Source organism: Ambystoma mexicanum, chromosome 6q (genome assembly GCF_040938575.1).
Source record: "Ambystoma mexicanum isolate Mex_15411 chromosome 6q, UKY_AmexF1_1, whole genome shotgun sequence".
Lineage (NCBI taxonomy): Eukaryota > Metazoa > Chordata > Amphibia > Caudata > Ambystomatidae > Ambystoma > Ambystoma mexicanum.
This window is the reverse complement of record NC_090937.1, coordinates 380,009,064-380,022,692: the sequence shown is the minus strand read 5'-3', so window position 1 is coordinate 380,022,692 and position 13,629 is coordinate 380,009,064. Positions and strand designations below refer to the sequence as shown.

Sequence of the window (13,629 nt, the reverse complement as noted above, 5' to 3'; positions counted from 1 at the left end):
GCGTCCTCTTGCCCAGAATGCTTTCTGACCACTCGCCGGTCCTCTGGTCTTTGAATCCGGAGTGGGTGGGACGATCTCGCCCTTTTTGGAGATTTAAACCTGCGGCACTCTCGAATATCGTGTTTAAAAGTGAAGTGCATGCTTTGATCAAATCATATTTTCACGAGAACATGGGCTCAGTACCTGAGATGAGTACAGTATGGGAGGCGTTTAAGGTTGTACTAAGGGGAGGTTGCCTCTCCTTGGAACTGGGTGTGCTAAAAATGATCCGTAGACACATGAATTAAACTGAACTGGAAGTTAAGGTACAGGAAGGAGAGGTAGACAAGGGGGGCGGGACTGGGCTAATGGCTAAATTGAAGGAAATGTTGGACCGCTTTAACGACCAAGCTGTGCGGGAGGTCAAGTATCTGGCACGTCGTGCAATGGCCCATTGATATGGTGAGGAGGGGAGGTCGGGCAAACATTTGGCTGCAATGGTTAGGTATGAAAGTGGTAGCATGGACATCGCTGCTGTAAGGACACCGGAGTGGGGGTGGTGGTGAAACTGGAGGCCATAACGGATGCTTTGCGCCAATATTACGAAACTTGATATGCATCAAAAGGGTCGATGTCTATGGCAGAGCTTAAGGGGTATATAAAGGAGGCAGCCCTCCCGCTGATGAGTGAGGTGGCGGTAGAAGCATTGGCTGCACCGCTTACGCTTGACGAGATTCTCCAGGCAATTCACGCCCTGCCCTCTTCCAAAGTGCCGGGTACAGACGGAATTACGTCAGAGTTCTACAAGGGGTGGGGCCCCAAGGTTGCTTAGCATATGTTAACGGTATGGGAGGAGGGCATGAGGGTGGGACTGCTCCCCCCCAACAATGCGCAAAGCAGGAATTCCACTGATACTGAAACCAGACAAGGACCCCTTAGAATGTTCCTTGTACAGCCCAATTTCATTGCTAAATTTAGACACAAAAATGTTTGCGAAGTTACTGGCGGACCGCCTGCTAGCGTATGTCTCACACATTATACACGTGGACCAGTCAGGTTTTATCCCGGGGAGGTGGACCTCGCTGAACCTGCGTAGACTGTTGCCCAGATAGATCCCTAAGTGCAGGCCACATCGGCTCTGCTAGACATGGAGAAGGCATTCAACTCTGTTGAGTGGAATTACCTTGTCGAGGTACTGCGTCCGCTAGGGACCCCTGAGTACTTTCTCTCTGTGGTACGGTTACTGTATGCTGGATCAAGTGCCCGAATTGGAATTGGTGGAATAAGGTCTAGGGCCGTTGAATTGGGATGGGGGACCAGGCAAGGCTGCCCGCTCTCACCCTTGCTATTCGCCGCAGTGATAGAGGTGATGGCTGCTCGGCTGAGAAAGTGTCATGGGGCTAGAGGCCTAGCATTGGGGAGTACTATGGAACTGGTGTCATTATATGCAGACGTTGCTATCCTATACTTTAAAGACCCCGTGACCATTATCACAGGAGGTGACGCAGTTTGGAGAGGCTTCGGGTCTTATGATAAAACTAAATCTATTTTATTCCCATTGAATGAGGCCACCATTAAGCCCCCAAACATTGAAGGGTACAGGTGGGAGCAAACGGCTATCACATATCTTTGGGTTCGAGTCAGTAGAAATGCCCAAACACTTTAGCAGACAACCATGTAAAATACTTGCACACTCTGAAGGCGAGGGTGGAGAGGGGGTGCAGTCTTCCCCTCTAACTGCTGGGCAGGATAGCAGTAGCTAAGATGGTGGTGATCCTCAAACTAGTATACATTTTTCAAAACATTCCAGTTTGGCCGGGGGTCAGATACTTTGCGGAAGTGAAAGTATAGCTGGTAAAGCTGGCCTGGCACCCACGAAACCCAAGGATTGGTTGGGACATGCTAACTCTTCCTTTGGATAGAGGGGGCATTGGAGCACCAGATGTGGAATTATATTTCCTAGCATCTCAACTGTACTTTGCTACCTGGTAGATACGGGTGCCTCGGCCTCTCCCCATGTACACATAGAAAAGTGCTCAGTGTGCCCGTTCTCACTGCAGGTGGTCCTGATCTCCAAAAGGGCATTGGACAAATGTAAATTTGATCCTGTGGCGTGCACACTATACGCTTGGTAAAGAGTCCTGAAGAGACTGAGAGTAGACGTCCTCTTCGACCCAGGCATTCCACTGTGGAATATAGAGTTTGACACCAACATGTGACAAAGCTATTATTCAGGAGTGGCAGGGAGCAGGGATCAACCGTATGGAGGACCTGTATCTGAACGGTTCCTTCATTACACATGAGTTATTTGCTGAAAAGATGTGTGGGGGCTTTCGAGGTGGTGGAGGGTATCTCTATAATGTAGGGTTAGACTATCCCTTGTGAACTGCTGTGCTGTATGTTTGACTGGATCCAGAGACTAGCAAAGCAATTTCGGAAACTGCTTACGACATGCATGATTGGGGCTATGTGATGTATACTGTTGAAATGGACAAGTTCATCTCCACCAGGGATAAATATGTGGTTGAAATATTTGACCTTGCTAAGTGATACTGACAAAAGAATATGATAACCTTTGCATGCTGCAGAATAGACCCAAGAACATTTGGGGTCCCTTCACGGCCTACTTGTTGTCCCGGAGCTCTGATCCGGATAGGTTGGGAGGGAAAGATGGGAAGCAGTTAATAGCTTGTTATTGAACCCAGTGTGTAAACAGAACTACTCTGACAAAATATGATCCGAGGTCTCTGATGTTTCCACTTCTTTGCAATTGATGTGTATGTTCTAAAATAATCGGCTGGCTGGTGTGCGAGAACAAAACCTGGCTTCAGTGTAGCTGCAGTTATAGGCTTGTCATTGTACCTTTACTATACAATGTACAGACATTGTAATGAGATGTGAATCAATTAATAAAGTTTAAAAAAAATGTAAAGCAATAAAAACATGTATATTTAAAGTATTTAATGAGTATGCACTGTTACTTCACAAGGTATCCCTCGTTCTAACATTCACAAAAATAATCAAGATTGTGGTACAATAGTCTTATTATGAATGCGTAAATAGTTTTGGATTATTCACAAAATACACTGTTGTGCCTGTTCCAAACGGCCTATATACATTTGGATAATTCACAGATACACTGCTGTGTCTGTTTCTAAAGGCCCACAGCATGGCTGTGAGTTTAGCCCACTGGGCTTTCTCAAGGGTTGATCCATACTCTTCAAGATGGGGCAAGTTGGCCAGCTCAGATGCAGCAGCGGCCTCTAAAGGCTTGCTGTTCAGAGAATCCTTTGTAAAAGATATGGCAAAGATTCCCAGCACTTGTGCCATTTTGGACCATGCCCAAGCGTCGTTTTGTGTGGTTTTCAGAAGAGCTGGCAGAGGAAGGGGCCACTCTAATTCAATCGGAGACAGATTTATAACAGAGCATCCTGGCGAAGTCTAGAAGACACAAAGCCAAACCCCTTTTTTCTGTTGGACGGAAGAGCGAGTGGATGGCAGAACACAAGTCGTGAATTCAGGTGAGCGTAGAGGCGTTGATGCCTCCCTCACAAGTGAGCATAGTATCTCTCGCGGATGAAGGAGACTAGCATTGTGGCAAGAAATCACCAGAGATGCCTCTGTGCTGGAAACGATTCTGAGCTTCCATTTTGAAATTTAGCAAGACCCTGTACAAGAAAACACTCTGCCTCCAATTTCCTGTTCATAGGAGGACCGAAACCTAATGGCATGAGAAGTCCACAAACTTCAAACAAAGCTTGCGATCACCCCAGCTGAACTGAAGGCAGACAGTTTCTTGAGCAGCACCTTTTTAGTGAAGAAGTAGCTCTAAATAAGACCTGATCTCAATGCATCCTTGGTTTATCAGTATTTCAAGTTGGAGGGTATTAGAAAGGCGATTGGCTAGCGCGAATAAACCTGCAAGACGGTTGTCATTTTCAGGCCTCATCAGCGCTGCCTCCAGTTCGTTTGGCAGGGGCATCGGTGAGAAATCTCATCTGTGCCATGGTGTTCACCAAACTGCTCAAGTCTGTAGTGAGCAGACTGCACGAACAAGATATCAGGCTGATAATTTACCTGTATGATTGATATCTGCATTACTCCTCTCTCAAGGGAACCAAACAACATCCCTACTGGAAGAGCTGGGGTTCTTATTGAACTCTGATGAATCAGAGATTCACTCTTCCCAAAGGCTGGACTTCATGGGTTTCGTGAAAGACTCAGCTCAGGGGATGCTCTGTTTTTTTCTGTCAAAGGTAAGGGGCATCAAGAGGGAGATTCAATCGCCCCTAGCAAAGGATTTATTATTCCTGAGAGACCTAGCAAGATAATTGAGCTGCCTAGCATCCTCGATCCAGGGGATCTTCCCAGGCTCACTGCACTACCAAGTGCTTCAGCAGTAGAAGATATAGCACCTCAGCAAGGGGCCGTCATATGATCAGATGACCCCTCTGTTGCAAGAAGGCAGTGGTCTTGGTGGTATCACCATATGGAGGCTTTGAATGTGAGAGCCATCTTGGAGTCCTCCCCAACTTGGTGATTGAGTCAGACGCCAGCTGGGGAGGCTGGGGAGCACACTGTGGAGAGATTTAGACCAGAGGGGGATGGTCAAAAGTGGAACTCAAACTCCACATCAACTGTTTGGAATTACTAGCAGGTTCTTTTGCAGTAAAGTGCTTTACTCGGAAGAGAGTGAAATTATGTATTCTCCTGAAAATTGACAATGTCTCAGCAGTAAGATGTATTAATCGGCTGGTAGGGACATGGTCCAAGATTCTGGTGGAATTGGCCAAGTCATTGTGGTACTTGGTGAAGTGTGGCGACCAGAACCTGTTGACAGTCCAAAAATCCCAAACTAAAAGTGAACTGTAAGTAATAATCAGTACCCCATAGAAATCCATAGTCCACCTTGTCTTCCATTTGTCCTTATCCCACCCTCTAGGCAATCCTATCCTTATCCTGGTAACTTGTTAAAACTGTCAGTATTATCCATGTAACCCTTCCCTTGATTTCTAGTGCGAGCACCAGCTCTCTTTTCATTTTGTGTGGTGTAAACTGTAAAACCTTAGTTATATTTCGAGTAATCCAACTAATTTCCATATATTTTATTGTTGAGGTTGACCACTGGGGTGGTAAGGTTGACCTTCGCGAATCAACCTTGGTGATTTCTGTGTTCCTCTTCAACAATATAGTCTAGATAATTCATTTCAAGTAACATTTGCCATTCTTTCTAAACTGAAGTTTTCATTTCGACCGCTTTATTTTTCTTAAACTGAACCCTATTTCAACCTGAAAATCTCATTCAAAACTGCAGCTACCCCCATTCTTTCACTTCTGTAATATACCTGTTATGTACCTCTGTCACTCAGACTAAAAACCACATCACGATTTGCAATATTCCACCCGTTTTTTAAAGAAACCGTTTGGGTGAATTTACACGGAAATTGAAAGGAAATGCAACTTTTACGCGTGTCATTTGGCTGCAATCCATTTTAAACCTTCCACTCATTTTCGAATGATATGCTCTTGGTAATCCATTGCTTGTGATTGTTAGTGTCTTTGCATTGTTGCTTTAGTGAGGAATTGTATTTGTTTCAAGGTGTTTAACACACATTCATTATTTATTTTTCCATTTCCGAGTATCATTTCATAACATTGCAAGGGGTTTAAAATCCGTTTTTCTCTTATTTGATGAGGGAGAGTCAGATTTTGGTTCCGTTTCTTGCCTCTTATTCCTGATTAGCTGCTGCTTCTTTCTATCCATTCAGAATTCAATTATTTGTGGGTTGAGGGAACATTGCAGGCGGAAATCCTAACTTGGGTGCTATCGTAAATCAAAAAGTGCTCCTATTTCCTGGTGTTTTGTATGCGTTCCACTAGAAGGTTAAACCAAGTGCATTGCTTACATTCTCATTGTAACTATCACCCCATTGGTGATTGCTGCCCCATATTAAAAATGGTATGATTTATTTTGAATTTTAAATAAATAAATATTGCATTTAACCAACCAGCCTGGTTCATGGTCCATTGTGACCCGGGGTATTTGAAAAAGTGGGTGTGATATGAGTTGTGCACCTTCTCAAATTGAATCTGCATAAAATAAGGAGAAAAGCATCTCAGTTGTGCTCTACATACTAGGCCGAGACCAAAGTGTGTGTCGCCTGATTGAAATCTTTAACAGCAATCTGATTTCTCCACCCTCAGAATCGATATATCAATTTGGTTTTTGTCAGTCTAAGTTTAGGGTTCTCTTCCTTCGGTCTGTTGGCTCACCTGGTTAATGTGGTTATCACAATTTCTGCCCCAGTTCTCACGACTGGATGAGTGTGTAGTGGAGGTCTTGTCTTTATTATGGCTACGGCAAACTGTCATGGCAGAAGCTTGCTGCTCGAGTTCTTTGCTTCACAGGTCCTTCAGTTGATCTGTGATTCCTAGGCAGATTTCATTACTTTCACATGAGCCAACCAGTGATTGGTCCCTCTTCTGCTGGAGTTAATGGTAGCATGGGCCTGTTGGATCCATTAATCACCTCTGTCGAGGTTAAATCCACTATAATGGATCGGTGGGCACATGTTACCCTCTTTGGGATCCTTGGAAGGCGGCCTATAACAATGGGAAAGGTTTTGGGGACTCTCCTCCTGAAAAGGTTGGTTCTTCTGGGGAATCCTCTTGGGATCCTTACTTGGTTCCACGTCTATTTCATGGCAACCATTGGAACTGATTAAGGCTATTGATATAATGTGTCTACCACTTACAAATTATATCCTTATGGCCATCGCATCTGCCTGGCAGGTTAAAGATTAGGGATTCCATGGGTCATATCTCCTTCCTGATAATATTCAGGGGATTACTGTGCTAATATTGCGATCCTTTGCCAATGAAAAGTAACAGAATACATGTCAGCATTCAACTTTCTTGCTTCCAATGGGGCTTCCCTTGGATGTGTGACTGGTGATAGTCCCTTAAATCAGAATTAAAGAGTTGTTGGTGGAAAATGTATCAGACCCTTGGCTTTTAGAGCTTTTAGAGCTTCTGGAGCTGAAAAAGGTGCCCTTCATCTTGAAGTGGCAGGTGTTTCTCTTAACAACAAGGCCCTAGGATCATGCAATGGAGGTGCAGCAACATCCTGGCCAGTCTCTCGAGGTGTTCTGTGGGTGGGCATTCACAAGGCTTCAAGAAGGCTGTTGCTACTATCTTGGAAGTACACTACACTATTCCTTAGATTGTCTTTCTTCATGTGGTACATTCATCTGTAGCACAGTCTTCCTCTGGCAAAAGGGGCAGGTCGTTGTGTTCAGATACCCACTAAAAGGTGTTGGGGCATGCATCGGCATGCTATGGTGGTCTGTGTGTTTGAAAGACCCTTTCCATCTCAGACTTTGCTAATCTTCCAATCTAAGTACTAAAATGAAGAAGAGCCGGGTGAAGGTACTGGAAATCATCATTTTTCCTAGTCCTACTCTTCCTTGTCTTAGTATTTACATCCGCCTCTTCCGCTCTTGGTGGACAGCGGCACAATCGTCTGAGGGAATGTTATCTAAATGATTTTGGCATCTGGGTGCTATTTATACCTCAGAGGGTGGAAGGGTTCAGGACAAATAAAAGTTGGAGAAAGGTTTCTGTGATGGAGGTGACCACCTCAAATATAAATCCTGGGAAATGGAAGAGCAGGAGTTGGAATAATGAAGTTTACTGCTAAGCAACCCGAGCATTAGTCTGTTACTAGGCGGCACCTCTGGGTCTTCTTACCCAGGACTATTGATATTCCATACCATGCCATTCCAGCAGTCCTTATTCATACTTCTGGTCCAATGTTTAACTCGCCACCTTCCCCTTTTTGGCTTGAAACAAACTCCACCATCCCAAGGCACCTAGAAACAGTGTCATGTAATTCCTGTGCCATGTGACCAGCAGCTGCTCCATTGCATTCCATGTGCCTACTACTACCTTGTGTCAGAAGTTCCAAGCGCAAGGAGGCACTTCAACCCTACACACACCCCCACACCCTTTTTTCATTACATTTCACGGTGCACTAAATGTCAGTCTGCATGTTGACGTGTGACACACTATTGCAGAGAAAGTGAGGCTGGACATTTCCACCTAAGACTCCTCTAACTATATTGTTGGTTGTGTACATTTTGTATATATATATTTTGAACATGTTTATTGATGAACAAAAGTAGAAGGGAAATCGAGTTTTAGACTCATCTGAATATGGTAAGTTTGCACATCTCGTATCCATCCATGTCTGTTTAGATTGGAGTGGATGAAAACATTTCTTTCTTATGAAATAGTGTTGAAAAAACAGTGCTTCAAAAATAGTTTCTTCTTTTGGGCCATTTTACATCGTCCCTTAAAATTGTCGTCGTCCTGTGTAATTTCTTCTTGATTATCAAATTGTTTGTAATTGTAGGCTGAGAGTGCCATCTAGAGGAATGTATTAGACTAACTTTGCGGAAAAATAACAGATTCTGCCTGCAATCGACTAAGTTTAAAGGAATGGTTCGGTCAAAATTTTTTATTGCCCCTACGGGTCGGCCATGTGTTTTTAAGCCTAAGTCGCTCGATTTTAGAAAAATTTCCTATGGACCTTACCTTTTCATCCATTAAACGCACGCGAAAACAGGCATCAGGGAGCTGCCCCCGCCCCTGAGCCTGTCATCAGCAGACGCGTACCGCCCATTTCACAACGCCAAAGCATGTCTCTTGTCAACATTCGCTGCGCTTCAGCTAATGACGTGTCGCCATGGAAATGGCAGGACGCTTCTTTCCTCAATAAGTATAAACAGACCGTTTCACAACACAGAGCAGCAGATTTTCGTTTCCATTCCTCTCTCTTTGTTACTTTGAGTATTCTGTGACTCGTTTCTGTGCTCTGGTCAGCTACCTTCGTTGCTTGTATCCCGTGTGAACAGATACCAGTACCACCGCTATCAATTATTTTAGTTTGTTTAACACACAATGGCTACAATAATGCCCTACATGTACGAGCCCGAGTATACCGAGGAGGAACTACTGGAAAGGGAAACAGGCGAAAACGATGGGTCTTCGGACGGCAGTTGGGAGGACAATTCAACAGCTGAAGAGCCTGGACCTAGTCGCATGGACGGTGTTTCCACCTGGTGCGCATACAATCGGTGCGAGCTAATGCCAACTGAGGACGAGAACTGCTGCTGCTGTGAAAACTCGGGATGCGTGGCCTACATTTCGGAAGGCGCGCCACGACTGCAATGCATCACCGAGCTGCCAGACTTCAGGACAGCCTGCCTCACACGGTCCGTGTTGAGGATAATGATGGTGCTTATGCACAAACTTCGCGCAACTGTTCGTCCTTGTAATCCGAGTAACGAGTAAGTATACTCTGATTGTCATGCCACTCCTATTTCATGGTCTTCTAGTATATCCAAAATTACATATACATATCATTGTAATGCATGAAAGTCTTTCAATAGTGTGCAGTGTCTAGATAGCATTTGTCCAAGCAGAATGTCATTAGTTATAAGAATTGTCATTGACAACAAACGTTTATTAAACTTATCTTGGTCATTTAAAAACAGTTTGTTTCATTCCTTTTCACAGGTAGTACAGGCTGGTGGCCTATCGTTCCTTTACATGGTGGCTTCACGGGAAGCTTGGACACCGCGTTCGAAAAGTGATACCCGCCTGTGCCGTTCGTGCCATAAAAGAAACGTTCCCGAGTGACAGCGGTCAGTACAGGGGATTTTCTCTCGCTGTGCTGCAACCTGAACTGTACAATGTGTAAAGTTTTGTATTTTTGTGTCATCAAAATAAGATACAAAATAAAACACCACATATATTTTAACAATGGTTGTTTCGATTTTTTTAAATCAGTCAAGTGTGTCTCCATTCAAGGATGGACGTCAGACATCTGTGCTCGGAATGAGTGAAGTTCAGGTCGCTGTGAAGCGGGGTGGTCACTATCTAAGCTAACATAATATATTATCAATAATGCATGCACTAACTAACACTTGTTCAAAGTCTTTCAGTCGGTTATGTCTCTATAAAAGTCACACATATATCTATACTATCAATTAACATTGGATTATACAGGCCTTAGGTCAAGGGTCTTGACCACTATAATACACTGTTTGAAGTGTGGGTCTGTGCTCACAAGAATCTCCGGTATATGGCATTTGTTATTGATGGGCAACGATATACTGCAGTAGGGGTCTAATGTTAGTTGGGGATCTGCTAGGTTGGCATCATGGCGTGGTCAGTGGTCTGACACATGAAGAGAATACCTTGCAGGGACACAGGGTCAGAATGGCAGTAAGTTTCCACTGGCGAGGGTGCGTGGGCAAGGACACGCTTGTGGAGATGAACGAGCCATGTGCTTGGTTCAGGCCGGTTCACATGCAGGACTGTGATCTCAGAGAGTGATATGTTACATTTATTAGCTGTTGCAAATACCTCTGGAGTTTTCCAGTCAGAGTGGGAACGAGGGTGTGGGCCATGTGCTCTGCGCGCTGTACTATCGCAGTGAGGCCTGTTCACTAAAATGGAGTGGAAAGGGGGTACAAAAATGGATGCCCCGTGTCCTGCTCAGTGTTCCCATCTACGCGAATGTCATCCAAAGTTAACATAACATAAGGGCAAGGGGCGAACCCACTACTGGAGGCACTTGGTACGAGTTTCTACTGAGAAGTAAAGGATTAGAGGGGCCTGATGGCCCCTCGCTCCCACACACTTGTCTGCACGCCAAAAGGCGGTTCGCACCCGGGGATGAGCGCTGGCATGGGGGGCTGTGACGGGCGCAAACGGCCAAGGTGCCAAACAGCATGTACACTTCAAAAGGTATCCCACGCCCAGGGGCCATTGCTCACATGGGCTCCTCAGACCCTGTGTCTCCAGGCAGGCCTCCCCTGTGGCAGGCCGCCCCCTGCAATCCACATAAGTGTGTCTCCATTCAGCAGTCTTCCTGTGCCTTATCTGCACGCTCCAGGCCCATCCATCCCACACCCACTATCAAAGGCGGTTCGCAGCCGGGGATGAGCGCTGGCATGGGGGGCTGTGACGGGCACAAACGGCCAAGGTGCCAAACAGCATGTACACTTCAAAAGGTATCCCACGCCCAGGGGCCATCGCCCACATATCCTCCTCAGACCCCGTGTCTCCAGGCAGGCCTCCCTTGAGGCAGGCTGCCCCCTGCAATAAACATAATACCACGACATACACACGTCATTCATTCACAAACACACCCCTGTTTCTAATACTTTATAAACCACTTGATATGTCTCATGAGAACATCTTTGTGCTTTGCAAGTCAACTCCTGAACCTTCTACCTGAGAAGCACTGATATCTATGCTAATCTGCTCGTCGCCGTGCTATCTGTGACCGCTTCGAGCAAACTCGTCAGTGTGCTACCTGTGGCCATCTACCTGTTCTCCTGCAACATACTGCTCGGCCTGCTGAATCCAACTGTTTGTTGGTCAAGATAAGGACATGTATCCCAGTCATATTTCGGTCATTTTTACATTTCAATCTATTTGCTATTACAGTACCCAATAGAGCTATGGTCATTGGTCTCATTGCTATTCACTTGAGTTTCAATTGTTATGCTATTAATAGATCTATTTATTTTCATCTGTGTCAATTGTCATCGAATTGCATCCTTCGGGGGTCCAGTCTTTAATGTAAGCATGGTTCCTTTTCGTGCAAGACAGAACATCCAAAGGACGAGTCACATGTTCAGAGTTTAGTCACATAATTAAAAAAAATTCTGTAATTTATGCAAATACTAAGCCGCACATGATGAACTGGTATATTTCCGGCGACCAAAACAAACCTTGCATTGAGCATGGTATCGTTCATTTACTTTTTTATAACATTTTTATTCATCAAGGTTTTATAATAATCCTGATATTTACTTTTCAGAATTTTCAACAATGCCTGCCTGTTCGATTAGCGGTTGCCCTTCGAAGACCCATGCTAAATCTGAAGGCACTATAATGCATGTATTCCCGAAAACTGTTGATTGAATAAGAGAATGGGTCAGACATTGCGGATATCCACTGGATTAGCTGGAAAGTAGAGTCCAACAAGTCTTTGAGGACAAGAGGGGTGATCGATACCGCATCTGCAGCCGGCACTTTCCCTCGAACATGTACACCACATCTTGGGTAACAAAGAAGAATAAACGGCGATCGACACGAAAATTGCTCGCAAACGCTATTCCCAATCTATTCGTCCACAATCCGCCACTGGTAAGTCAAGTGTCCGTTTTTAGCTTTAGGCCTTGCGGTAGTGTGTAGGTAGCCAAATGGATTCATTGATATTTTAGGTGTTGTTTCCAATTTGTAATGCGTTCGACATTCATATGAGTGTATAGCTTTTTGAATAATGACATTTATCAATATATTATTTTTAGATTTCATAACCCACAAACGAAATCTATATATGGGCACAGGGAACTGTGCTATATTGCGCATTACTCGGGTATTCTGTCTCCTTACATGGCAATTTTAAATATTGGCATTTCATTATCAGACAATAATTTACCTTTACAACTTCTTGACTATCCCTTGAATCTGAAGCAAGAACATTCTACTTCCGTCACGTGCTCGCAGTTATCAACCACTTCTAGCGCGTATCAGGTAATCATACTTGGCTATTCCGCTACAGACTTGTTTTATGCATGTCAAGTAATAGTTTGTATGTATCGTGTGATTATTTTACAATTGTTTGGTTAGTTCTTTCTAATTGATATACACCTTAGTTGTCGTCCCCTGGTGTTTGTTTTCAGTTATAATTAGTGTTATCCATACTAATGCAAGTACTGTCTTTCAGGGAGATGCTGAAGCGTCCACCACATTGACAACAGCCCTAGATGTTCTTCAGCAGCACGAGGTATGGATACTGACAGCTCAATCGACCGTGATCATCAGGACTGGAACACTTGTCGTTTGATTGTTCTACACCATGTTTCATTTGTGGTTAGCCTTTGATATGTACCTGTGCGGTCGACCCCAAGCGTGTGTTGTGTTTTCAATATTGCAATCCTTACTAATGCAAATACTATGTTTCAGGCAGTTGTTGAATCGTCAACTCATGCACTTGATGCGGAGCTTGACATTCAAGTAATTCCGGTGGAAGTGGGACCATGCGGATACGAATCGGCGCAACCGCTTTCGGAAGTGCGCACAACATTGACAACAGTCCTAGATATTCTTCAGCAGCATGAGGTATGGATACTGACAGCTCCATCGAGCGTGATCATATAACCTGATTCCATTTGCTATACTTTCTTCCCTATTAACGCAAGTACTGTGTTTCAGGGAGACGATGGAGCTTCCACTACAATCACAAGATCCCATTTAGATGATGCAGATGTAAAGAAATCGGAGAAATAAGTCGATTAAATCTGATCATATTTAAATGTTCCTTGATTCTTTTAGACAATGCAACATTTGTGGTTATCTCTTTATATGTACCTGTGCCGTCGACCCTAAGTGTGTGTTATGTTTACAATATTGAAAACCATACTAATGCAAGTACTTTGTTTCAGGGATTTGCTGATGCTTCCTCTTCAATACAATCATTTGTGGCAGTCCATGCAGAGCCAGAGGTATGGATACTGACAGCTCCATCGAACTAGGTCATCAGAGCTCGAATACTTGTCGTTTGATTGT

General features: G+C 44.4%; 1 protein-coding gene across 1 annotated transcript in view; it reads left to right on the top strand.

Moving 5' to 3' along the window:
• LOC138516052 (THAP domain-containing protein 2-like) overlaps nt 1-13,629 on the top strand; it is a 152,718-nt gene that overhangs the window by 86,256 nt on the left and 52,833 nt on the right. The window lies entirely within an intron of this gene.